Source organism: Oxyura jamaicensis, chromosome 1 (assembly GCF_011077185.1).
Source record: "Oxyura jamaicensis isolate SHBP4307 breed ruddy duck chromosome 1, BPBGC_Ojam_1.0, whole genome shotgun sequence".
Classification (NCBI taxonomy): domain Eukaryota; kingdom Metazoa; phylum Chordata; class Aves; order Anseriformes; family Anatidae; genus Oxyura; species Oxyura jamaicensis.
Window position 1 is genome coordinate 182,644,529 of NC_048893.1, and position 27,501 is coordinate 182,672,029.

The window sequence follows — 27,501 nt, forward strand, 5'->3', positions numbered from 1 at the left end:
TCCATCGCTTTCTGCACTCTTTGTATCAAATAATAGTTTTTCTCGTGAAATCAGATGTACAACATGTTCCAAAAACCGTGGTGCAGTTTTCAGGAGGAGCCATAGCTATTTGTTGAGGTAATTTAAAATTTCATCTACAAAAGTAATTTTTTTCAGAACCTTATAGTAACCTCCCATTTTTGTTCTGTCTTGGCACTCACTTTGTGTTGTAGGCATTTTGAACTGCCGCGGGGTAGCTTGGGATGGGTGGTGGTAGCAGCTGAGAGCAGCACAGAGAGGAGCCACATCACAACTACACAGTCTTCTAGCGGCAAGCATTGAGGCACTGCACACCGCGGTGTAAAAGCCTTCAGACTTGTTTATGGGCAATAGCTTGCCATACAAGCATGCAGGGCAGCAACAAACTCATGATTTTCATTCTTACAGTGCACAGGGTTGTACTCTTAGTGATTAAATTCCAGTATGCGTTGCTTTTAATGTGTCAGATGATAGTGGTTTTCTAATGGGCATCCTCACCCACCTGCTGCATGCCAAACACAGACAAATATACCCCAACCCCTCACTTAACTAGTACTTGCATTTTCAGTATTGGTGCTGAATGGAGCTAGGAGAGTAGAGCACATTACTTTGGGTGGAAAAATGTGTAAATGTTCTCCCACCTTTTGGTAAAAGTGAATCTAGCGTTACCAAATCCAGTCTCTAAAGCAGTAAGGTTTCCACCACTCGATGAAGTTGCCTCAACAAGGCATTGGTGCAGTTTAGCACATGGTGATGGATGTGTCCAGACAGCCCCATGAGTGTGGGAGACCCCCACCCTTGTGGAGGAGCAGCTACAGTGTATGGGGGAACGCTTCACAACACCTGAAAGCAGCACCAGAGGGGTGTGTTCGGGTGATTCGTTGGAGCTGTTGGGGCTCTGCAAAGCCCTGTTTGCAACAATTTCATACTGTTTGTTTGGTAGGCTGCCTTTTCCTATCTTAAGTCCATAAAGTAATGCTTCAGAATCTTTTTTTTTTTTTTACAGTAAATCACACTTCCACTGCTTCTGTTATTTCCTACAAAAAAACTTTTGTATCCATGGCTGTGAATACTGTGCTGGAAAGGAAGTTTTCCAGTATTCAAACTCCATTTCCTTCCTTTTAGTACAGAAGAAATTCTCCTAAAAAAGGAAGCTGAAACATGGTATTACAATGAATTTAAAAGTAATTTAAGTTATCAAACAAGAATTCGCACGCTACTCAATTAATTTTGAAAATCATCCGAAGTCTGATCCATCAGCTTTGTGATTTGTGGTATAAAATTGGACTTGAATGCTCTACGCTAAATACCACAGCAGAGATGCAGTATGTTTTCAGTCCATAAGTGTGTAATTGTGCTTGTGTAGCAGGAGAAAAAAAAATGCTGCCTGTATAAATTTGTTTTAATGATACTGAAGATTTTATAATGGGGTCTCAGAAAGAAATTCAGATATTTTTTTGATACTAGATTAAATGAAAGCAGCTTACTCTTCAGAGGTTGGCAGGTCTCTCTTGACATTTGGCCTGAAATGTTTGCAAGATATTTCATATCCTCAGAACAGAAGTGAAAGAGTAGCTTAAATTTATGCGTACATAGTTAAATAATGAAGGTTTTTCAGTGTTACAGAAGGTATGAATATGGAAAACTTTATCACTAGCAAGATTTCTATCCTGTACTAAACTTCTTTCCTATGACTTGAGAAGTACATTGTACATTTCTGTTTTGCAGGGATGCTTTTGATACTTGTGCATTGTGAAATTCAGTTGCCATTTGAGTGAAGCCTTTATGCTGTGTTTCATATTAGCACTTCGCTCTTGGCCCAATTCTTGAAACATTTGTTTACTTTTTTTATAAAACAGGTGCAGTAGAAACCTCATGATCATACATAAAGCCTTCCCAGCATAAGTTGTTGTAGTATTTGTAGAAGAAGAAAGCCTTGACGTAGCCAAGCTACGACATCAGTGCTGAAACAAGACGCATTGTTCTCCGCCTGCTAAAAGGCTGTGTCTAATATTTGCAGCGGCGCTTCGTTTTTGGAGGAATTTCGTGGGGAGTGGAGGAATCTTTATATAGTACCTAGCTAAATAGGCGTACATCTAAATATAGTCTCCATCCGTATGACAAGACTAATCTCTGTGCTTGGGCTTCTGGCAGACTTCTTTTGGATGGCTGGATTTCATTACCGGGGGATCAATCAAAAATTTGCGAATTAGAACTGCTATTTTGGGAACCCTGGAAATAATACTTGACCTGAAGAGCCAGAAGACTTTGCTAAAGTATTTACAGTATTCCTTTGAAAGCTCTAGCGTGCAGCATGGGTGGGAAGCAATGCTCTACCTGCTGTCTTGTGCCCAGAAGACCAAAGCAGAGGTAGCGGCCCACAGGCATGTCCTTTCCTTCAAGTCCATCTGTTTTCTGCTATGGATACGTGGGCTCTTACATTTGTCTTCTGTTTGGGGATGCATGTATCATGATTGTTGAATGCAGGCAGTTAATTCAGAAGACTTTTATTGTTCAAACTAAGCTGAAAATGATCTGTGGGATAAAGCTGTGACCTAGTTCCGGATTTTGGTGCTTTGGAAAGCATTGTATTGCCAAATCCACGCATGTGTTTCTTTGTTTGATTCCTTCCCTTCTTTTTGAAGATTGATGAATTATTTTTTACATTAGTGGTAGCATATTCGCTGAGTAGAACGTGCATAATACTCTATTCAATGTTAATTTTTAGGGCTTTATTTTTCTGAGAGGGGGATCTTTCACCCATTTTTTCAGTGTTGGAGTAGGTCAGCCTGCTGAGCTCGTGCTGGCTCCCAGCTAGGTACCGTGTATGTCCATGCTACGTGGGTAGGGAGCACGTTGCTAATCCGGAATGATAGCTACTTGGATCTTACAGGTTCAGGAATGCTTACGTTTATTTGTCTGCAATGGTTGGGGCTCGAAAATGGGCAAACTTAACACTGAAACACGCACAAATATTACAGATTTCTACAAGTGGACTGAAGAGTTGTATTTTGTTTTGCTTTGCTTCAGAGTTGGTGAAATACGGGGCTGTGCCACCTGTTGTAGTAGCCTGATCCCATGTTAAGTTTTTTTCTTTTCTTGTGGCATTCAAACTGCTGTAAGAGTTCATAGGACTCACAAAAGTTTACTTGTAACTTTAAGAAAATATTAAGAAAACTAAGAAAAATATACAAAGTAATATTACATAAGAAGGAGCTCATTTGACAATAGGGAGTTTCTATAGGTCTATCATCACCTACCTGGCAAGTGCTATTCCCCTGATTTCAATGTGGAAATGGAAGGGGTCTGATTTTAGAGACTGGGCTTTGGGCTTTCTCCCAGTAGTATGCTGCTGGTCGGGCAGCGGGGTGGGAAACCCCCTGTGGCCGTGGCACCCGTGGTGTTTGCTGGGCTGTGTCCAGGCTCCAAGCATTTCTCAGGTGGCCGCCAAGCAGGGGCTGTTCTGCTGAGATGCTTCAGATTTAATGGCTCTTTTTTTTTTTTTTTTTTTTTTCCTTTAGGAAAATAAAACAAGAATTAATGCCGTTTCTTCCTTCCTGGAGCTTTGTAATCAAGCAGATGAGCAGATTGCTTTCTTTAATGATTATAAGGGAAAATAACCATGGGAACCTCAGCACCAGAAGGATGTGGAGCTGTTAGAGCAGGTCCAGAGGAGGGCTGTGAGGATGGTCAGAGGGATGGAGCACCTCTCCTATGGAGACAGGCTGAGGGAGTTGGGGATGCTCAGCATGGAAAAGAGAGGGCTCTGGGGTGACCTCATTGCAGCTTTTCAATACTTAAAGGGAGCTTATAAAAAAAGATGGAGAGTGACTTTTTGCTTAGTCAGATAATGACAGGACAAGGGGGAATGGCTTTAAAATAAGAGGGTAGGTTTAGATTAGATATAAGGAAGAAATTCTTCCCTCAGGGGGTGGTGAGGCCCTGGCACAGGCTGCCCAGAGAAGCTGTGGCTGCCCCATCCCTGGAGGTGCTCAAGGCCAGGCTGGATGGGGCTTTGGGCAACCTGGTCTGGTGGGAGGTGTCCCTGCCCTTGCCAGGGGTGGAACTGGGTGGGCTTTAAGGTCCCTTCCAACCCAAACCCTTCTGTGATCCTATGAGAACCGATACCAGATTTCATCAAGTTACAACTCAGGGCCAGTTTTGAACCTTAGGAGGCAAATAACTTAGCATGGCATGTCACCAGTGTAAAGCAAAACTGTCAGTAAAGATGTGGGGGAAGAAGGTTGCTGTCCTCTCTAATGTGCATGTCTTCTCCAGACTACAGAAGCTGGAGTTGCTGTGGTTTTATATAATAAAGGTCTGCTTCTGTTAAAGGCATTTGTCGCCCAACTTATTAATTGCGGTTTGGATACTCAGTGTACATTTAAAAACATACAAAATGGCTTCTTAAGCCCAGATTTGGGTAGTAGTTTCTTGAGATTATCTTGCGGAGGATGTAGGTTGACTCAAAGTGTGGTTTTCCAAAGTGAAGGTCATGCAAGGTGTTATTGTAGCTAAGACACTCACAGGCACTTGTGTGGGTTTTCATCTGTTTTGAAGTGATTCTCTACTTTGTTAACTCACCTGTCATAGGTAGCTCGTTATAATATAGTTCTGCTTCAGGTGATGGAAAATAGCTAGGACTTTATTCTGCACACATTCAATTTGTCACATCAAAATATGAAATACAAAACTTTGTATGTACTCTGCAAGGCTTTGAGAAGTGCTGGAGAGGGGTGCGTTGGGGCAGATACCTTCGCTCTTCCCAATGCCGTGTGATAAAGATTTTTTGCAAAGTAGTTGCAGGGAATTCTTTTAAACAAACAAATCTCCTTCCCACTCCAAGCCCTGTGATGCAAAGATACTGGAATTAGTTTTTTCTCATTTGGCTGGAAGTACAAGATGGTAAACCCAAACTTTTCATTTTTCTGGGGGTGGAGATGACCTCAGATATAAGAAATGTAGATTAGGATATAATCTGTAGAAACACGGTGTTTATTCTCAGTATTAGTGTATGCACTGCAATACATGCTTAGCTCTGCTTCATTTGAGAAATATTCCGAGGCTATTTAAATATCGTAGCTTGGTTTAGTTAAAAGCCTATTTTCAGAGACTTGAAGCAAAGACCAATTTCATAACCTGTGCCACCATCTGTTAAATGCACGAGGAGCTTATTTTTTTTCTGGATGGGTTTTAGCCAGCTGTCCATTTTGCTCTGTTGCCTGGATGGAGGCGTGCATTTAAGAATAACACAGTAGGCTTTCTGTGAGTTGACACAAAAGCGTTTTTTTTTTTTTTTTCCCTTTCTTTTTAATCTAAGACTCCTTTAGCTTGTCTGACACTTCCTTAAATTTAGTCTTTGGCCGAGGAGTGTATTTGAAATCTTTCCTCTGTCTCACTGCTTTCATCTTCTGCTCTGTAGGGCTGGAGCTGCTCCCCTGGACAGGACGTGTGCCTTCTTGCTGGGCGCGCGTGCGTCCGCCTGCTAGCTGTAACCCAAAGGCCTTTCTAATCCTATTGACATCTAACCCAAGCAGCACCGAGTTAATCCGTCTGGCATCCCTCTTACTTCGTCTGACCCTGCGAGATGATGCAGCTTTTTGTAACTTTAGAGTCTTTTAGATGGGTGTTCCAGGATGGTAGTGGCAGACCGGTAGAGTTGACTGAGTTTTTTGGGTTTACTGACTGTTGTCTCTGTGATAAATAAGACCGAGACTCAATATTGCTGTCAGGTTGACCTGGCAGATTCCAGTATTGTGCTACTGCTATGTTTAATTGTAATTTATGGAAGGGCTAATTAGACAAGGAAAAAAAGTCGGTATTTGCCAAAATCTGGGAACACAATTGCTGCAGGTCAGTTAATCATTCTGTTTTGCTGAGCAGTTTGCAGCAAAATAAGCTGTATTGAGGCAAAAAATCATAAATTGCAGAAAATTACTTAAAATTAGAAACCAGTTCTTTGCTGACTGCAATTTAGAGCTGGCTTTAAAATGTAATTCTGGAAATTCATCCTCCTGACTCCCATAGGAGTTTTGCTCATTTAAAATTGCAAACTAAAGCTCAAGTAAAATCGAGCAGAGATTCTAGCGGGGAAACTACCTAAGGCAACAAGGCACTGTATTTCCTGGCTTGGATTTCCATCAGATACCTTGCGCGCTGTGTCTGATTATTTCCCCTTAGGATGACAAACCTCTTTTGGTTGGCCATCCATGAGCGGTCAGTTTGAGCCTGGGCTGGGAAAGGCTTTGGCTCCACTCAATGTGGGAATCCTTGTGTGCTTCTTCTTCCTTGCAGAGTTAGCAAGAGGTGTCTGCACTGCTGACAAGCACAAAACCCCTGAATTCGGTGTCATGTATGCATGCTTCAGCCTCTTCTCATCCTGTTGAGCTTTGTTTTCTGCTCTGTCTCAGGGCAGCTTGGCAAAGGGGTGGTGTTTTGCAGTGGCTCCAGTGTGTAGATACGAACAAGAAGTGAGAACAAGAATTTGAAGCTATTGTATGGAGGGCAGCTGGGATACTCATCAAGCTATCGTATCACAATACTCGAAATGCCTGCTCTTATATTCACGTTGGATAACCTGCGCTTGATTTAATCGCATCCAGCTTCAGCTGTTTGTATGTGGCTTGCTTTGGCTTAACTTTATTGGCCCAACTCATCAGAGGCTTACTCTAGGAAGATCAAGGACCTCAAATCTATGCTTTTAAAATCTCCTCTGCCCCAGCCGCTGTCTTCAAAGTCTCACTGGAAGCTTTGTAGCTAAAACCTGCCAATATAATGTCAGTGCAAGACAGCCCATTTATCTCTGTTCCTGGCAGGGGGGCAGCCCCGGCAAGCACTAATGTCTTCATTCAAACATTTTAATGAACCGGTGGACAAAATTGTGCTGTCAGCTCACACCCCACACGCTTTCCCATCTAGTCACTGCATAGACATGACTAGCCGTGTAACACCTGCCCTCCCATGGCCATGCTTCCACCGTGTCCGTAGTAGTAGGATTTAGTTGTTGGTCATGCAGCCAATAAAAAGAATCGGTCAGTGAATGATTTGATGGAGAAGCAATCTGGCAGAAATTCTCCCAAAGCTTTTCCATGTCTGGCTTAAAACCACTCATCCAATGATCCCAGGAAAGGGCAGGAAGTGGGACTGTCCCTTTTGTTGACAGCCTGCCGTCACGAGAGTGTGGATGTAAAAGATGCTCCCTATAGAAAGCCAAACTAGCTGAATGCTGCAGATCCCCACGTGCTTGCGTTTATGTAAGCACCGACGTACTGAGACAATACTAATTTCCAAGTAGGACAGCAACAGTGAACGTGGCTTAAAGGATTAGTTGCTTGTCAGGCAGAAAAGCATTTTGTTGGTGTTTTGTTCTGGATGTTAATAGTAAAGGCCCCCTGAATGCCTAAGTAGTTTTCATTTTAAAATAGTTATTGCTGTTTGTGGCAAATTTCAGATGGAATTGTATAACCGACAAAAGAATTAAGGAAATATTTAACCTTAATACCTTTCTGGTGCAGTTTTTACACGTAAATATGGCAGTCGGTCCTCTCACATTCCCGGTGCCATGGTTATCAGACTCACGTCTTCCTGCTGGTGCTGCTGGATGGAAGGATGGGGGATCGGGGGAACACTGGAAAAATCTGCGGTATTAAAAATATTTGGGTCTGACATAAGTTCTTTTTCCAGAAATTATTAGTTGGACTTAAACCTATTGGTGGAGCTGCCAGACAAGGTCTTTCAAGGTCTTCTGATTTAGCAGCGTCTTGATATACAGAATGTGTTTAATGAGTGATCTTCAAAAGTCAGGAAGTCCATATTTACAGGTTATAGAGCAATTTAGGTTGGAAGTGACCTCGGGAGGTCCTCTAGCCCGAAGCAGAGCTGTCCACAAGAGCAGCTCAAAGCAGGGCTGTCCTCAGGGGTTGGAAAGGTTGCTCAAGCCTCATCCACCTGAGTTCTGTGTGTCCAAGGATGCCAGTACCACTGCCTCTTGGGGCAACCTGTGCCAGAGCTTAAACCACTTCCGCCAGGAGACATCATCTGTGCGTGCAGCCAGAATTTCCCTTGCTGCAGCTTGTGAATATCAAGATGCTTCAGAACACTGGTATTTTAGCTCTTTGAGTAAGACCTTTCAACCAAACCACTTCAGGATTCCTTGCACATTAGTCTGTAAGTAATTAAATGATTTTAAATTCTTAGTAGAGAGCAAGTTTGCCTGTGCTTAGTGGTTTGAAGAGCGACCTGTGAAGTTTTATTAGAATAACCTAGCATTGCTGCATTCTGTTGTAGATGGAACATTTTGATTGTATAGATATTTATTGAAAAATTGGCTTAGCTGGACAATTTGTCTTTGTATTTCATCTCGTTTAGTTATTTAGGTGACAGTGGGAAGGATACATTTATTTTGGGGGTTAAGAGGCACTTAAAAATAGCAAGACATTTCAGCTAAAAATACATAGCTGAACAAGGGCAGAGTTCTCCCCAAATGCTGTCAGGCTCTTGTATGTCTGAAACTTTGGATAGGGGTGAGTGATGAGACTTTTATAAGGCAAAAACAATAAACAAGGACAAGATTGTTATTTTCTTGTTGCTCGTAGCAGGAAAAAAAGTAGTTTAACAATACATGCACAATGTTATGTTCTCCCTTTGGTCTTTTGGGGCCAGAAGTTAACCTTTAGTTCCTTGCATGTGTATTAACCTCTGTATTGTGACCTCGTATGCTCTGTTTAATTTGTTTTTGGTGTTCCTAACTTTATTTTAAGCATTCAGGCTGATGAAAGAAACAAACAGAAAAAAGGGAAATGCATAGGCACCATCAAAAAGTCCTGTACTTATGAAAAAAGGTGCAATTTCTCTTTAAGTTCTCTAAAAAAAACTATACTGTGTAATAAACTTCTGAAAATGTGTATTATGAGAGAGGTTCTCTAAAATATGCATCCCGGTGGGATTTGGTGGTAGTTGCTAGAAAGGAAGATGATCTTCTGGAACCAACTTTTGCATTTTGCTTTCGTTACAGGAGAGGAGATGGCATCACTTAGTGGGCTTGTCCCTGGCTGGACAAATGTTTGATTTGTGCTTCACTGTGGATGCTTTACATGGATGTGCAACCTATCATTATACCTCGCTATTTCTGTCTAACAAGTAATCTTTTATTTCAATATATGTTCCCCTGGCTTCGTTTTTATCAAAAACACTTCAATTTTTCTGAAGCATGGTGAAACACAACTGCCATTCTCTAGTTTCACCCTGAAAAGTCAGGCACCGAGACCTGTGATTCTCACATAAAGATAATGCCACATTAAATGTACTGTATCTGCATGTTCACAAGCAGTGTCATCCTTGCAGCAGGTTCTGAAATTACTGAGTAGTATTTTAGGTGATTTGATAGTATTTTAGGTCGTGTTCTTTGGTTTATAACTGCTTGCGTGCATCCCTTTTGCTTTGGTGTTCTGATACAAAGTGTAAGCATGCAATGAGTGAATGAAGAAAACCTGCTTATAGTACTTATGTGTTAAGGGAATGTCTATGACTGCTTATAACTGACTTTTTCAATCCTTGCAGATTTACTGAAAAAATTATCCACGCTTATTGCTCAAAGGTGGAATTTCAGTACTGGAAATAAAATTAAAATTACAACATAAACCACCCAGACCAACTGTAAAGCTTTATAGGCTCAATAAAGGGTTTGCGTAGTATTCATGGAAAGTAAAGCTTCAGAAGATGCACGTTGTAATGAAAACAGTATTATGCATTTATTATAAATATAAACTATGAGGAGGAAAGATGATGATTTAATGAGTTTCCAAAGTGACCTTTTAGTAATCTTATTAGTCACAGGAGCAAAATGATTTAAAACACACAAAAGCAAAACAGCAACAACAAAAACTTCCAACCCCGGATGATTTTCCGAACAGGTATTTATTCCCTGCAATGTGTTTCTCTTTCTAAACAGATCCAGGGGATGGTTTATTGAACTTATTAATTTCCATTGCTAAGGGATGACTGAGTAAAAGAAGAATTGTTTTTTGGGTGGTTTTATATACCAACTGTCGAAGACGTTCTGATAAGGCACGCCTTTCTTCCTTGTACTTTTGCCTGGCCTTAGAGTCTTAAAATCCATGGTCCAGCTGTGTTAAGAGCTGCATTAATTCAGGAGTGATGAAGACAGCCATGTGTTAGTAGAGAAACAGATGTACTTTTTTTGTTTTTTCTTAGATAATGGTGGAGATTCTGTAGATTACCACAATGCCAGCTGGAAATTGTGCTGTGCCCCTTGCCAAAGTGCTGAAGCTTCCCTTTGCAGAGCTTGATTCATCGGGGCTTTTGCAGGTTCCAGTTCTGCTAATCATGAGGCTGCTTCATCCTGGTGGTCAGGGACGTGAGTTGATGAGACAGGAGAATGACTTGGATACACAGGGGACTCACAGGTAGATCGCTGAGCTCAAGAGGTAGTGATGTTTGGGTTCTGCCTGGAGGCTGGCTCCAAGCAGACCCACAGGGGTCTGTAACAGGACCTGGCTCGTTTAATATCTTAATCAGTGACCTAGAGGAGGACACAGAGGCTCACTTGTCAAATCTGTGAACACCGAGCTGGAGGTGCTGTTGGCCTGCCCAGGGGCCCCTTGACTTGGCACTGGTATGCATCTGGAATAGTGCCCAGCTTTGGGCAGCTTGTCCTGCACCATGCTGGTGGGAGCTGTATTGATCATGCTCCATATTGATGGAGCATGGTCAGCAGAAGCCACCAGCATGGTCTGGAGGGGAGCATTTGCCCCCCAAGAAAAGGCTGAGGGAACTGGACTTGTGCAGCCTGGAGAAGAGATGGCTTTGGGGAGACCTACACCAGCCCCCTTGTACTTACGAGGAGGTTGTCTGAAAGATGAAGTGAGGCTCTTCACTAAGTAAAAAGGTGAGAGAATGAAGGGCAATGGTCGTAAATAGGAACATGAGAAACCTTGAATTAAGGAGAAGAAAATGCTGTAACAATAACTGGTGGCACTGTTTTTTTGTTCTTGCATTCATCTTCCATAGAAAACTTCTTTAATCCTTTAATCCTTTCATAAATTTGCAACGCATTTTGTGTTCAAGTTTATTTTCCTCTGTCTTGTTCCTTGCTTGGGAAGTTACCTTGCCAGAAGTCAGTGAAAGAGTTTCCTGCTTTTGCTGATGTGTTGTGAACCAAACCACCCAGTGCAACTTCAGTGAGGTTCGTATTTTAGCTCTGCTGGGTGGCCAGCAGAACATGCTGGAAAGGCAAGATGCTTGATAAATCTGCCCAATTCTTAAGCTGAAGGACCGCTTTGTTGTTAGTAAGTTACCTTGAAATAATCATCAGTTAAATCTAGGTTGAGGTAAAATTCAAAACCACATGATAATATTTCAAGTAGAAAATGTGATACGGAGAACATAAATGCAGAAACAAGGGAGGTTATAGTCCATTGATCTACAGTGAGATTGAATGTGGAAGACCTCCTTCTTGTGCCCGGATGGCTTGCTGTGTTTTATTTCTAGAAACCTGCCTTGATGGGGATCTTGTCTTTTTTTTGGTTACCTTCTAAATGTACTTGTTTCTCTTGGGACATCTCTTAAATCCTGGACTTTCTGAAAATCCTGGGAATCTGTGAACATATTTAATCTCTCACTTGAAACTTCTTTATTTACACTTAAGAGGATGTCTCTCACTGTGCTAACACAAGTATTGTCTTGCTTCTTTGAACATGTAAATGCTGTTTTGTTCGATAAAGTGTAATTTCCTATTATGTCTTTGTTCAGCTTTTCACAACGAAAGAAGACGCAAAACCTTTGTTCTTCATTCTGTGCCCTCTCAGGCCTGTAAATCTTTGAGAGAACTGTCCTCTTCAACTGCTACTTTTACTTTTGTCCAGCACTCGCTAAATAACACACTTGTTACTAACCTCTGAATGAGCTGAATGGGTATATTTCACTGCTGGTTGTAGGTCTGGGACCAGACATGGCAATAAATTACAGCTGTGGGATGATAATGGACTTGAGGTAGTCTGTCCTTCAGGGATGCTCTAACGTTGTTTTCTCTTTATTTCTTCTGCAGCATTTTTATTGCGTCCTCCTTTGACTCATGAACTCCTTTTCACTCCCAGCTTTCTTGGGGAGATTTCCCTACGCTGTGCTGGGTACTTTGCTCGGTCGTGTTTGTGCACACAGCTCTCTGCTCCATCTCTCCCTGCTATGACTTTACCGAACTCCTCCTTGCCCACAGGCAGAACAATCTGCTGCCTGCTTTGTACAAACACCTCTCCAGTCCAGGTTTTTCTCCTGGATTACATTCTCTTTACTTGTCCCTCCAGATGAGTTCCCCTCATCTCATCTTTCAGTCACTGCAGCATCCTTTTCTCTGGCCCCTCTTACAAGCTTCCAAACCAATCAGCAAAGATACAAATGTAATACTGGCATTCTTACCTTATCTATTCACTGTCACTTTCTTTCCTAGTTCATGGGGGAAGGAAAAAGGTTGCTCAGCTTCGTGTCATACGTTGTTTGGCTTTCAGTGGCAGCTGCTCCTGCATATGCACCTGATGATCCAGTGAGAACGTCTGACCTTTATCCCGTGCTGCCTGTTCTTTTCAGAAAGAGTACTGTGTACGCCAGCTGCAAGATTAACGTTTTCCATCCTGTATTTTTGTGGTATTTGCAAGAAATTTAACAGCACATAGGTGATGTTCTGTTACCACAATGAGTAATGAAAAGTTGGACAGAGTCCCTCTGTTTCAGAGGGGTTAAATATTCAAGGCAACCTGAAAATTGCAGGATGGATGTGAAAGATGAAAATTGGGTGAGCAGCTGCTCACAGCAGTGGGAAAAGGGAGAGGGCAAGAGTTTGAAGTAAAATACAAGCCTACTTTGGGTTGTGTTTGGACCAAGCTACCTGCAGGTGGAATGAGTAGTCAGATACGTAGGAGACTAAATTGATGGAAAGTGGTTTGGTGTATAATGTCAGGTAAGCGTATGAACATAAATGAGTCACCCAGGGCTGGGTGTTGGTAAGCAGAAAACGCCGCTAAAAGAGGAAAAAGTAAGAAAATAGATAAGAACACTGATAAGAGGCTCAAGTGTTGTAAGAGGCTGGAGGGCAGAGAGCACACAGGATCACAGCGTTTGAGAGGAGGCAAAGGATTAAATGGAGTCATCTGAGTGCTTTATTAGCAGTTCTTGCTCACCTTTCAGAAATAAATTAGTTTCTGGCTTCCTGACGAGTCACAGTGGTACAGAGGAGGTGATGTGATGTGTATTCTCTAGCGATCTGTGCTGTTCTACTCCCAAAGAGTGTGAATGTACCCACCTAGGGAGAAATGAAGTTAATGGTATGGGATGATTCACGAGGGAACCTGAATGCGATACGTAAAGCTCATACCGAGATTTCCTCGGCGTGGTATTCATCGCCGTGTTGCTGTGGGTGGCTGGTTGATTTCTTCAGTTGTTTTTACTTCTTTGTGTTGTTTGCATCTAATTCACGGCGAGCTGAAGTGGGAAATAAACCTTATCTGCAGACAGCAGCGTTGCCCGGTGAATTAATTATCGGAAACCTATCAGCTGAAATGCCATCCGCAAGGAGCGACTTGTGAAGCTTCCCTTTAAGATACAGCATCTTCAGGAAGGACTGAATGATGTGTTAAGCTTGGTCTAATGTGGCTGCCAAGATAATTGTAAATAGATGAATTTTCCTCTCACATTGGAAGGTGGCTGAGCATCTATAACCTGTAAATGTTGAACATTATGTCATTCAAGCCATCCCATTAGACCTTCTAGTTTTCTATTTCTATTTGGCTTGATACAATTATTTAAACTTTGTAAAAATGAGCCTCTTAGATTAGAATACATGGAAGTGGCTCCTTTCTCCATGTATTTTCACTGCTCTCAGAAGTGGTCGTTTTGTTCTGGTCTTGCTTTCAACAGCCAAAGCAAGCGCTAACTAAAGCGAGAGCCAGTGTAGGAAATGTCAGCTTCAGAGGTGGAAGTCTGAGTATTAAGTGTGATCAGTGGCAGAAGGCTTAAATGGGAAGCCTTGGCCAGGTTAACCATCACTTTCCTTGTAACACTGTATTTAGTAATGCAGAGAATCTGGGTCTGTCTTGCCTAGAAATGTTTTTCTGGACATGTCTGCATTGAATACAACCTGTGGTTTGAAACCCTGGAAATGCACTAATATTGTTTCAAGAGCAGCTGACATCATAGTGACAGTAAAAAATAAGATAAAATATAGTAACTCAGCTAACCCTTTATTGTACATAAAAACATCTAATCTGTGAAAAGCTATTAATTATTTATAGTTCACAAACTTAATGCCTGCTTTTATGGGACGGGAAGAAAGCGGTGTTATTTCAAGAAATTAAATATTTGTTCTGCCTTTGGTGCTGCTCTCATGTTGGATGTGTGCAAAGGGGAAAAAAAAAAGCATTTGGACTAGTAACACAGTGTGCTCTGACATAGAAATAAATGAATAAAAGGCTAGCACAGAAATATGTTCAAATTCTTGAAGTACCATTGAGTAACCAAAGGTTATTCTCTTGATCGGAAGCTGTAAGACCTTTGGACGTGTCTGAACTCAGAGTGCTTGTTGTGGCTCTCACTGGGTTGGTGCTTTGTAGCTGTTGATGGAAAATCTGTTAAATTTGGAAGTTGGTGGTTCAGTAGTTTTATACTCTGTGCAGTGAACCAGTGCCTGTGGTAGGAACCGGTGAAAAATATTTGTTTTTTGGAGCTCACACCAAGGGCTTTGTACCTAGAGCATCCTTCTGTACCTTCTGTGGTACGTCCAACTAAGTCTATTCTTCCTGCTGCTTTGCTTATAGGATAATATCTTTTCCCCGGTCGTACCTCATAGCATTTATCTGCCACTGGCTTCTGTGCAGGAGAAAAATTGTATGAAAGCTGGATGTGTTTGGAGAGACCGAGGGGAGTGTCAGGAGGTCCTTGTCATCACTGATATTTCCATTTGGTTCTCTTCTGACTGCCTTTCAGCAAAGCAGGAGCAGCTCTCGGAGGTTCTCTCGGAGGATCTATTTGCTCTCAGGCAGCAGCGGTCGGAGGGCTGGGTTCCCCATGAGAAGATGGGTGCTGCGGGGCTCTTCTGTCCTCAGCTCCATGGAACTGCTGTTGTACCCATCCCCAGCATAGCTGGTTGATTGAGGAGGGGAAAAGAATGAAGAATTCCTCTGACTGTGTGTCTTCTGCGGTTTGTGATGTCAGTTATGCTTCCTTCCTTGATGAAGCAACCAGTAATAACAGGGGAGTATTAATTACCGTTGTATTTTTGTTTGGAGACTTTGGAAGCCTTTAGCTGAGGAGCGTCTGCTCTCTCTCAAGGAGAGAAGCAGGCTAAAATACTCTTTTGATTTATGTCCTGCTACTCATTTAGCTTACCACAAGTACCATCCCTCTGTGAAAGTGCTGTTACCAAACCACAAAAGGAATAATTAGTAGGCAAGAGACATTTGGTTTTGTGTTGCAATTTGGACAGTCCTGAATAAACGTGTTTGTTCCTGCCTCCCTTCCTTATGTTTTGCTGTATTGATTATAAGTAATTTATTAAAGATCAAAGTTAGGTTCTTTCAAAAACTCCTGCAGCTTAGACTTAGTGCACTTTGATTTCAACTTTGTCTCTAATGGAAATATTTAATTGTGAATTATATTTACTGTTGAACGCTAGCTACTCGGAGCACATTATTTTCTACAAATCGTTATTAGCCATTAAATTCAAGAAGAAACAAGGAATTCAGATGTGTATATATATGCAAGGGTGAAAATACTGTGTTTTTTTTGGCTAAAATGACATTTTCTTGACTAAATGCGGTCTTTTAAAATAGATCAAATGTGCGTTGGCCACATGCTGAATTATTACCTTTTTGGACTTCTTTTTTTAAAGGCTTAATGCTTCATTAGAGGTAAGAAAAATGATGGGAAAATGCTGTAGGAGTTAACCTCTAAGAGCTTTTTAATCCTACAAAGCTTCACTGTACAAGGAAAGTTTAAAAAGATGTCAAGTTTTAAGTAGTTGGTAGAATTTACTGGTTTGTTTTAATGAGGCAAAAGATGTAATTTAATAAGAATCGTTGTGAAAATGATTGTCATGTCAGTGTCAAACAGAGCTGTTAATTTTCAAGAGCAAAAAATAGTCATTAAAGGCAGGAAAACATCCTCCAGTTGTGATAGTGTGGAACTGAGACACCCCGTCCAGGATTTATTCCTTTCTCTGAGGCATCCAGAAGAGGGTTGTGTTAAAATAAGACTGGCTGTGGTAGGTTCTTGGATTGACCTTCGATGGTATTTTGTATTTCTTCAGTTTAATGTAAAGAGCACAGAAAAGCTCTAAACTTCTGATCATATTCTCACCAGTTTTGTTTCTCTAACTTCATTTCTACACCGCAAAATGATGCGGTACTCTTCAATATATTGTTTTACTGTACTTTTAAAATCTGCATTAAAAGATAAGCCTAGCAAAACTGAAATTAATGGGAACTTTCTAATTTAGGGGAGGTTTGGTTGCATTGATTTGTTTTGCTGTATGGTAAAAGACATGGTATGAAGATCCACTGCAAGTTGGTCTCATCTGCAGGTAGCTTTTTACTGAGGTAGAAGTAATATTGTAATTAAGAATTATGGAAGTGTTTGATAATGTATGACCATTCCCTTTTTATTTTTATGCATTTTTAATATTAGTTTGCAGAGGCTTTAATGAGGAAAGGCAGAGGTATAATTTGCAAAGGAGGCATCTCAACAGCCTCAGAAGTCTAAACTGTGAGCTGACAGGCAAGCTAGAATGTAGGACTGAAGTACTGTCTCAGCTTTCTTCTCCTTTTAGGACACTGCAAATTACTAATATTGTAGGTAGAATCACTTAATAAAATTGAGTTCTACGGGTAGTGTGTCTAAATTTTTCATTGGGGTGTTGAACATGAATTATTTTTCTGTAATGAATATGCAGTCTGACTAAATATATGTATTCCAGGTAACACTTAAAAAGTAGTGTTAGAACTAGTTGCTCTTCCACTACTTAATCTATTTTCTTACAAGCACCTGTGTTCAATTCCTGTTTTGAAGTTTCAGGTCATCTGCCCTTCTCTTGCTCTGGTTTTTATAAAAGACTTTCCAGAGGCCTGTTCTTGTTTCGATACTGAGCGCGTTGAGGATTGTTCTGTTCCGTCTGTTACTTATCCCACTGTAGTTCGTGTAAGTGTTTGCAAAGTAAGTAATAAAATGAAATCCTTACATTCCTTAATGTAATATTCTTTACTATGGATGATGCCTTTCTCTTTGCATCTAAAGAAAGGAAGATGGATTATGGGGCACGGAAGTGTTCTCTGTTCCAGAATTTGGAAGGGTGAAGGCGGTGAGGTTGATGCTGTTTAACAGAGGAGCACACATGCAGTCTTTCCCATTTGGTTTTAAGAACATGACACCGAGGCTTTTGTGATTTGGGAATTTGCAGGTAATCACAGTAATGGTCTCTCCTTTGGAGTGCAAATAGCACCCCGATGACTTCACTGACGCACTTGGGGAGGAAGGTGAAGATGCTTCAGGACTTGCATGAATAGCTAATTAAACTTCTTAATCCCACCTTTGAGGCGTGCAGCAGAAAGGTCTGAGATACCATGGGTTTTGAAAACAAGCTGTGCTTGCTATCTCTGCAGTTCTCTGCTGCAGTTCTTAAAATACAAAACTCCTTTTCGTAGTTTGATAAAGTTTCTTTGATGTTTGATAAAGTTTCAAAACCTTTGGCCCAGGGGCATTTTAGGGTAGCTTTTAATTGGGGCATGGTGTATTTTATATATTCAATTAATATTTCTGTGAAAGGTCTGCAACTCCAGAGGCTGAGGTGATTGGAACCTTGGCTTTATTTATAACCGATTGGCCATGATTTAGAGCCTTGCAGGCTTTCCTAAACTTTACAAAGCTTATAGCCAACTGCCATCAGTCTCGTGTCATGTTCATCACCAGTGGAGTTCATTTTCTTCTGTTTGCTGTGATTCCCGCGCTCCTGTGGTCTTCACAGACTGGATCTGTTTCTGTTGGTTTCCTCTTGGTTTTTGTTCTTTGAGGGAGACACTTTCCAGGCTCCACAGGTTTTTGTAGCCTGTCATCTTGTGCTACTTCTACTGGTTTAATTTGTCTTTCTTCTCTGGGCTGCCTTGTTTAGCTTCTTACTTTTTTGTAGTGGTTTCAAACTTTCTATTAGTGTCTTCAATTAACAACATTAATTGTTGCATACTGGTTACAGTTATTAGACCAAGTCAGAACTGAACTATGCCAGGTGGTGCTCAGGGTTGATCTGCCTTGTAACATGGGGATGTTCAGATTCCAGACAATATCTGGCACAGCATAGGCTTATCCAGCATACAAATCCTTGACTTGTAATATAAATGCTGCACAGTATTCATGCAACACTTACTTTGTATAATTTGAGAGGCTGTTTATTTAAGTAAACAGTCTTGCCTGTTGAGGTAATCAATGAAATACAGTTATATGCACATGAGAATTCATTATGTTATTTGAAAACTAATTTATGAGGGAGGATGTTGATACGAAAAGCAGATGATGCCACGGTTGACTCTGGCACCACTACGTGACAGTATCACTAGTCGCAGGTTGATGCAGATTGACTCTTCAGCTGAATAGTTGCCCAGGCCGAGGGTGGCCTAAGACAATAGTGGTCTTGATAGCTGTCTTGTCTGACAAACGCACTTTTCTTCTAAATGCCAGATCCTCCTTTCAGCTTTGTGTAAGGATTTGTCTCCCAAACTATTGGAAGAATGAAATAGTTCTGACTGCGTAGACTTGCGTTCTCTTTGTGTAGAGAAGCTGTATTTTCTATGCTGTCCTGTGAGTATGTTCTTGACCCTTTGTAAGAAATAGTTATATCTACAATTCTGCTACTGTGCTGTAATTGTGACTTAGTAAATAGCAAGATGGCTGATAACTAGAAACGTTTGAGCTACGTTAGTGTTAACATCAGGTTGTGTACACAGCGTTGTCATTCAGTCAATAATACCTACGTGCTTATTGCCCTGAAAGATTCATGCTAAAGGGTGTTGCATATCCTGGCAGAGAGCTTGCTAAAGCCTTGTTTCTCCAAAGACAGCTGAACCAACCTTCATAGGGTCGTGACAGCAACTGTGAAGACATGGCATCTTTCTTTGCTGTAATGAAAAGTACAGATTTTTTTTCCGAATCCTTTTTGTTAAGGATTAGTTTTGTTAAGGATTAGTCATCGTAGCTGAAACACTCATCTGTCCACAGCTCTGCACAGAGTCCCAGTAAGAAAAGAGATTTTGGCTTGTTTGTTTTTGGGGGTGTGTGTGCTCTCTCTTGTAACATCAAAGTAATGTTTTATTTCAAATAATTACGAAAGTTTAGTAACTGTCTGGGGCAGTAATTCTCCATTAACTGTAGTTAGTCATAACCAGTGAGGTTTTTCATAACGTGGTCCATCATTGATTCTATCTTGCCAGACAGTCATGCCTTTTGCCTTAATGAAATAAGGGGTGAGAGGGTCTTCGAGAACCCATCATAGAGTTTGTGAAACTATTAATAAAACACCCTTAATTTTGAAGCATTTGCTCTGTAAATGAGCTATAGCTTAGAAGTGTTAGAAACCAAAGGGAAAGAGAGACGGGTCATCTCCTTACCTCAGGGAACCTGTGGAGGCCAAGTGACCTGCTGTGGCAAAAGGCCAGGAAATGTTCTTCTGGCTTAGGTGAGCACAGAATGTTTTGCAACTAGTCCTCATCTGGCGAGTAGTATCTGCTGGCGGTATTGACCACAAAAGCATGGAGGGGAGGGCTAAGGGTTTGTAATACGACTTGTGTCTGAAATGATTTTATCTTCATAGTGTATGAGGAAAGAAGCCTATTAAATTCTCCTGGTGCCTGTGTATTTAAATTCAGACCAATTAGTTCAGGGAAGCAATAGTATATATTTTTTAAAAGTAAGAAGCATAGATACTTGGGGGAGCTCTCAATAACATGCCTCTGTAGTTGTCCATATAGAGGGTTTTGCAAGCCATAATTAAGATGCAAGCTAGAACACATGTTGCCCCAGATTCACAGAAACCAACCTTACTCACTGCTTTGACACAGAGCAGATGGCTTGTTATAATGTAGTTGTTGATGCAGTAAGAACAAAGAGCCCTGACTGGTGTTGCTTATAATCGCTTCCAATTAAGACTGTAATGTCTTCAAGAAGGCATCGCTATTTTCCCCTCATGCTAAGGGTTTAGTGAGATCCTAGACCAGAATGACACTCGTGCTTAGAAGATGCCTGAATATCAGTTGGTTCTTGAATTTAGTGGGTTTTATAGATTTTTTTTTTTTTTTTTTTCTGGAGAGCTGGAACGAAGCTTTTTTGTGTGATAAGATGCTTTTTGCATAGACTGTGGTTAAAAAAGACAAACGGAGAAAGGAAGAAGATGCTAAGAAGATATTGAATGCGTGCTTTAAAAAGCTTTTATTTTCTTATTTCCCTCACTAAAATCTAACTATCTTTGGGTGAAAAGTCTTCTCCCAGCTGGCAAAGGTTGGTTTAGACCTACCATGACTTCACAGCACCTGGCCAAGGCAGATCCAGTTCCCTTTGGATGTCCTTGGCCGCCGTGGTGGGCAGAGCTTCCCAGAGCCGCGCAGGAGTACTGCATCTGGAACTGGATCTACCAAGGAAGTTGAGCAATAAGTTTACAGCTGGTGAACTGTGCAGTTCTTACTCCATAGAAGGCGTAACTATACTGGAGGAGGAGGCCAAAATGCAGGGGCAGCTCTAACTGTCCAGTCACTAGTAGATAGTCCGGACTAGCAAGTGCTCTGCACGATGGAAACAGGCTAAGAATTACTACTAGACTGCCGGCTGGTTGGGAGGGCACATGCATATGACTACTGTGCAGTAACAGCAAGGTGGACAAGCTGTGCTTTTTAGTGGTCAACACAATAAATAACTGGATCAAACCTGACTTGCATTATCTTCCATTAACTTCAATCCATTGACTTCAGCAGGCTTAGCTTGGGGACAGATTTTTGCTGCCATGTTAAAATGGAACAACGTTATTTAAGCTATATATAACCAAGTTTTAAGTTTTTGTTGAACGTTAAGGGTAATTCCTTGAGGAGGGAAAAATCTGAGGTAAAGAGTATTTGTTATTCTGAGCTGAAAAGTGCAGACATAGGTCAAGGTCAAGCTGTTTGCTGCTGAAGAGTTTTATTCTGAATAAATTGGCACCAGCATCACAATCCGTGATCTCTTACCACATGATTCAGTGTTTTCTCTGGGCTATTTTAGGACAAAAACAATTAGAAAAGGTTGTGTTCTCATTCATATCAAAGTTGATTGCTTTTGCAAGAATAAACAAGATACATAGTCAGTGCAACATCCATTTTGATTAAAATTTAAACTATCTTTTGCATCAGAGAGAAATATATATATATATATATATATATAATGCTCTATCTCTTGCCTTAAATTGTCCCAGCTCAGTGATTTAGATAGTGCTTTGGAATGACAAAACTTTGGCTGACTGCCACGATACACAGCCCAGAGAAAGTAGGAATCAGTAGCTAATAATAAAAATTTAATTTTATGGTATTTCCACACGAGTGAGCTGCAATACGTCTCTAATTCAAGGTGCAACTCTTCACCTCTGTCCTGTCTTAAAAATACTGAAGACTTTTTCCATTTTATTTTTGATACTGCCAAGGCTTGAAAAATTTAGTAGTTGCATGCTGTCCAAAATGCAGAATCACACAAGGAGGAGTCGGCAGAATCCCCAGATGACCCTACAGTGACAAACTGCAAACTTGTCTCCTGTTGCTGGCGTTTTTATTGGGATGTAGGTCCTGATAGTCTTAGGGATGGTTTTTGTTGATTCATTGGTCTTATTAATAACTTAGAGCTGGTGTGTGGGAATGGTATTTGACTGGACTTCCAGGGGACCACGTCACTGTTTATTTGTCTTTAGGGAGTGATGTTTTTTTCCTCAAACTTTTCAAGCTGTAGCATCTATATCAGCTGTAATTCCTGTGTTTAGTCACAGTGTGTTCTGTACAGTACAGTGAACTGCATTAAAACCATGTAATGCAACGGGTATTACGAGACAAAATACAACAGGAAACAGAACTGGATTCAGAAGGTTGTTTTCTAGCTTTTTTCTTTTTGCTATAGTCTGATTTGGAACAGATTTGCACTTGGTTGTCACTATCCTTTTCTTTGTTTTTGAGGCCTGAAGAGAAGCAAATCTTATTAGGCTTTGCGTGGAGATTGCGTTGTTTCCAAGGAGAACTATCACGGCAGGAATCTTTATGCTTGTGTAGGGAACTACGGGGTGGTCCCCTCCTTCTCTTTTTCAATAAATTGATTTTTTTTTCCTCTTATATTTTTACAAGGAATTTTGTAAATTGGTTAGTTATTTGTGTCTTTTTGTGAGAACTTAAAAGCTATGGGATACACTAATTGCGAAGTAATCCTTAATTGCTGTTGGTGCTGTTGCTGTCTTGCATAGTAGTTGGGGGGGGGGGAGTAGTAGTAGGGGGAAGAGCAAGGTTTAGGCGTTCTGCAATAATGATTAATCAAGATGTGTTTATTTAAAGTTTAAATATCTTTGGAAATTAAAATTCATTTTCCTCTTGCAATACCTGATGTATTAACATGGCTTATTGTACGTAAAAACACACTGTGTGTACAAGTCCATGGGGCCTGATGCCATGCATCCCAGGGTCCTGAAGGAGCTGGCTGATGGAGTTGGCAAGCCTCTCCCCATCATATCTGAAAAGTTCTGGCAGTCAGGTGAAGTCCCTGGTGCTGCACAAGTCCAAGTGCAAGGTGCTGCACCTGGGTCAGGACAGTCCCAGCCATGAACTCACTGAGAGCAGCCCTGTGAGAAGTGCTTGGAGGTTCTGGAGATTTAGATGAGATAAAAGGAAGAAATTCTTCCCTCAGAGGATGGTGAGGCCCTGGCACAGGCTGCCCAGAGAAGCTGTGGCTGCCCCATCCCTGGAGGTGCTCAAGGCCAGGCTGGATGGGGCTTTGGGCAACCTGGTCTGGTGGGAGGTGTCCCTGCCCATGGCAGGGGGGTGGGACTGGGTGGGCTTTAAGGTCCCTTCCAACCCAAACCGTTCTGGGATTAAGTACAGGGTTCGTAGTCAATATACTATACCCATTTGAACTGCATCTAGGGAGAGAAGTACAAAACCAATAACTTAATTTCCTGATTTGTGGCAGTCTTCAATATACACATCCATACTTACTCCAGCATGTAGTGCAAAAATCAGTGGGGTGTTATAGGAAATTTGAATACTGCCTTTTACTGATAAATTGCCTGCCTACCTCCTTTGGTTATTATTTTTGTCAATCTGTCTTCCTGATACTGAATTCAGAGGAGTGAGTGTTCCTCTCAGAAATAATGAAGTTGGCTGGGGAGAGCTTCACTTTTCTCTCTTGAAAATTAGCATGTAGCACTAGACAATGTCCATGGCCGTGTGCTGCTTGCTATTATCGTTGTTTTGATTGCCTCTAGTTAATAGCATTTCCCATGAAATGTCCAGTTTATTTCTGGGGGCATTTTTGAATGATTTCTTTATGTTGACTGTTTTGTTGAACTTAAATTCTGGTCAAACTGTGGCTGACTGTAACTGAAAGATTACTTTGAGCTTTGTGCGTTGGCTCATTGACCCATCTGGTTGTAACATCCTCATACCTCCAAATCCAGTTATGGTGTGCATGGTTTTGTCAAATTCCCATTATGCAGCAGCAGGAAACTCAGATTTCTGCCTCTGTTTTCTCACAGTGCACAAACAGACCATTCAATATGCTTTCCCCAGCCCATCATTAGTTTTTCTTTATTCTTTGTAACCATGGAACAGCTGCATCTGAAACTTCTAGCAACGTGAGTTAAATTGAAATTTAGACCCACAAAATTGGTTAAAGATAGGAAAAGATAATGGATTGAGAAGGGGTGGAAGGTACCCATCTGCCCCCTGGACTTGAAAAAGCAGCTGTCTTTGGGGCTTTCCTTTGAAGCGTGTTTCTTCCTTTCTTAGCAGCAGTATTTGTTTTCAAATCTGAGCTGTTAGTTCACAAAAAAAGCATTCAGACTTGATGGACTTAGATCTCTTCTTAAAGATGAGATTGACCTGTCCTAGATTATATTTAAACGTTCCATGTAAATATTCTCTCTATAGAATAAATCAGACCAAATGTTGAATTATATGAGAATTAAATCCAAACTTAAGTGTCTAGTGTTATAATTATTCACCTGTAGTGAACTTGTAAGCTTCAAATGCCAGCTGATAGGAGAAGGTGAAAGCAAGGTGATGGCCTTATCCAGTGGCAGCTCTTGAGAAAACACGGCAGGAAGGTAACACAGATGGCATGCACTGATTCCACTTCTGAAGCCTGGAGTCAAATGCCAGGATGCGTGTCACTAGGAGGCGTTTTTAGGGAGATAAAGATGGGGAAAAAAAGAAAAGAGCATCTTGTCTTCTTGCTCCGACTCACCAGCTTCTCACGTATGCATCGTGACAGGATGCGCAGTATTATTACTTCCAGTGTTTTGAAATGACTGGCTCACTGTGGTGTAGGGATTGCTAAAGTGCTAAAGTGATCTCTACCAGAATTTCATGTTAATTTTTACTGCGTTGGTTTCCCCGTTTTGTGTTTTAGTCAGTTTATTTCAAAGTGAATGTGTTTATTCCAACAGAGCCCTGAAAGGATGAGCTCTGAAAACAGCAGCCTTGGATGCCATGTGGTTAACTCTCTGTGCCTGTTTTTCTACCTCTTTATACTAAAGCCTAATTCTAAGACATGGTCTTTTGTATCTTGTAAGCACATCTTATCACTGCAGTGGAATTAGGCAATTCTGTCATAACACGATAGAAATCTGTTTTGCTTGAGCACGATGAAATTGCCCTGTCTCTGGCTGATGAGTTATCAGAGTATGTCGTTATCTGAATCTTTGCTGTACAAGTGGATCATGCAGACAGGCAGAGAGCTGGGGTTGTTCAGCCTGGAGAAGAAAAGGCTCTGAGGAGACCTTAGAGAGGCCTTTCAGTATCCAAAGGGGCCAACAGGAAAGGTGGGGAGGGATTCTTTGTCAGGGGGTGGAGTGAAAGGACAAGGGTAGTGGTTTTAAATTAGAAAAGGGTAGTCTTAGATTAGGTATAAGGAAGAAATTCTTCCCTCAGAGGGTGGTGAGGCCCTGGCACAGGCTGCCCAGAGAAGCTGTGGATGCCCCATCCCTGGAGGTGCTCAAGGCCAGGCTGGATGGGGCTTTGGGCAACCTGGTCTGGTGGGAGGTGTCCTCCTGCCCATGGCAGGGGGTTGGAACCAGATGGTGTTTAAAGTCCCTTCCAACCCAAACCATCCTGTGATCCTATGAAATACGAGGTGGTAAAATGCACATAGGAAGTCTCCTGCAATCCAGCTGCCGGTCCTCTGGCAAGACAGAGAACCCTAGAGAGGATTATAGAGGGGCCGTGCGGCCATGGGGGGTATTGGAAAGACCATGGCTCTTTTGTCGAGCCAGGGCTGGTTGGGAGAAGCAAATGTAGCCTTGTCCCAGGAATGCTTGTAGGCAGGGTAGTAAGGGAAAAACAATATATGAACTCCACTTTAATCTATTGCATTCTACTGTTTATTTTTGGTGGTATCCACATTAACTTAATTTGAAGAACAATTAATGTTTCCTAGATATTTTCTCTTAAAAGGTAGCTCTTGAACTCACTGGGGGAAACTGGTTAACGTATTGCCGCTGTTCCAGTGTTACCTGAGCTGAAGTGAGGGAATGGATGAAGTGTGTCCGAGCACTATGATTTTCAAGTTCAAGAATATTATGGTTTCTATAGAAACAGCTTGCTCTACCAGAGCTACCGAGGTAAATGGTTATAGGATTTTGCTTTTTCCTCCTTTAAATAAAATTTGATTATGCTTCAGTTTGGTTTTCTTTCCCATCATTTCATCATTCTCTGAAATTTGCTTAGTTCTTAGCAGTGCAAAGTTGTCTTAGTCAACGCCTATTTGATGTGAAACTGTTTACACATAAAAATGTATTTGCTTCTCTTTGTAGTGACCTAAAGATGAGTGTGTCACTGGGACTGGTAATGAAGTTCACATTAATCTTGAATAGGATGATGCAGGGTATTATCACACTTCTATGCCCCGTGTTGGAGCCGTCGTGCTGTCACAAGTGGTGCGGCTTTGGATGAGTTACACGGGTCTGTCTGCCAGCTGGCAATGAAACCTCAGAGTTTTGTTCTGCCACATTGACAATTTATGTCAATTTCCATAACGTATGTCTTTTTTTTTGCCCTGATACGAAGTAAACTTATTATAGGTGCAGGGTAATAATTGTAAGGGTAGAGTAAAGCCCCTTTGTCCAACCAAAAGTGAAGGGACTCTGAGCGTTACAAGACTGAAATTGTAGGTGTTCAGTTGAGGACATTGAATTAGAAATCACCTCTATTCCCTATGTACTATCTGGTGAAAATAGGTGTCTATAATTGCGATTTATAGTTGTTCATTTTACACAGAGGCCCTTCAAGTTGAGTCCAGAATCAAGGATCTCTTGTTCCTTTCATGAGAGTTCTTGCATCGCTGGGCAGCACATTCTTTCTTACTCCTCCTTGCTATTGTACTTACTTCTCACTTCGTGCCCCTGTATGGCAGTCTAACAGCCAAGCAGTTTCTTAGCCAAACATTATTATTCTAGATGTCTGTCTCTTAAAATTACCAAAAAGCTCTGGAAATCTTCAGAAGACTGCTTGGGAAAGTGACATTAGATCCAACAAATAGGAGCTGATACCGTTTATATCAAATGGAAGAATAAACAAAGTAGGAGCAAATATATCTATGATACACAAAGGCTTTGGATTCCAAGGGTGTAAGCGCTGACTAGGCTAAGCGTGTGGGGTTAGCATAAGGAGCATTATCTGAAGAGTTTGCAGGCTAGGTGTTTCTTCAAGTCAAAGCCGTTAAAGGTATAAAATAGCTGCATGCAAAAGGAGTAAAAGGATGTGGGAGAGTCTTTGAAGTTGACAGGTAAATAACCACTTCAAGCAGGACATTGAGGAGCAGAGAAGTGTAAAGAAACAACTGAAATTCACAATGGATATTTACCAAAGTTTGATGATGACAGGTTGATTATCCAGTTTTCTTTGGAAAGATTGTTTTTCAGATGAGGAAAATGCAGAAGAGGTAATCTGTCTGGAATTCAGTGAGTAGCTGAAGTTGTGTAGGAGAGGATTCGTTTGGAAAGACAGATTGATGGAGTAAGTGACTTGGGTGAAGATGGTAAGATGGAGTTTACCAGCTTTCTTTCTGATGTTTTCATTTCAGCCACTGGCACAAGCAAAGTCAGTATGCTGATGAAATCTGAGGATGAAAACTTGGAGGCATCAGTAGCACAGAGAGGATCATGCCATCGTATGGAAAAGATTGGGTTATCTCAAAGGCTGAATTAATAGGAACAAAATTAATTGC

At 41.3% G+C, this 27,501-nt stretch overlaps 1 protein-coding gene and 1 long non-coding RNA gene across 2 annotated transcripts in view; both read left to right on the plus strand.

The window, feature by feature from the left end:
* UBL3 (ubiquitin like 3) overlaps positions 1–27,501 on the plus strand; it is a 56,657-nt gene that overhangs the window by 11,271 nt on the left and 17,885 nt on the right. The gene's annotated exons all lie outside the window — the stretch shown is intronic.
* LOC118166314 lies at positions 14,779–26,912 on the plus strand. The gene is made up of 3 exons (XR_004750441.1): positions 14,779–14,927; positions 18,111–18,116; positions 26,900–26,912. It is a non-coding gene; the product is annotated as an uncharacterized LOC118166314 (long non-coding RNA).